At 52.8% G+C, this 267-nt stretch overlaps 1 protein-coding gene across 1 annotated transcript in view; it reads left to right on the forward strand.

The window, feature by feature from the left end:
• Window positions 1–48: 48 nt before the first annotated feature.
• RGS8 (regulator of G-protein signaling 8) overlaps window positions 49–267 on the forward strand; it is a 15,840-nt gene continuing 15,621 nt past the window's right edge. Inside the window, exon 1 of the mRNA XM_008949297.1 lies at window positions 49–110. The gene's annotated coding sequence lies outside the window, so the exon portion shown is untranslated. The remainder of the gene's footprint in view (window positions 111–267) is intronic.

Genomic DNA, 267 nt, shown 5'->3' on the forward strand with positions numbered 1-267 from the left:
ACCCCGGGCAAGGGGCTGTCGCTGACGAAGCCCGCTCTGCTCTCTCCGCAGAGCCTCTCCGACCGCGCTGTCGGCACAGACCCACCGGCAGAGACGACAGGTCAAAGGCAGTGAGTATCTTTTCTCGGTGTCTGTCTGTCTGCAGTGCATCCGTGTTCTGGTTTTCTCTGCATGTGAATGGATGGGCTTGATCTCCTGAAGCCCCTGAGATCTCATGGTCTGTGGTTTTTGGGTTTTGGTTTGCTTCTTTTTTTTTTTTTTTTTTTT

This window comes from Merops nubicus, unplaced genomic scaffold (assembly GCF_000691845.1).
Source record: "Merops nubicus isolate BGI_N331 unplaced genomic scaffold, ASM69184v1 scaffold48541, whole genome shotgun sequence".
Lineage (NCBI taxonomy): Eukaryota > Metazoa > Chordata > Aves > Coraciiformes > Meropidae > Merops > Merops nubicus.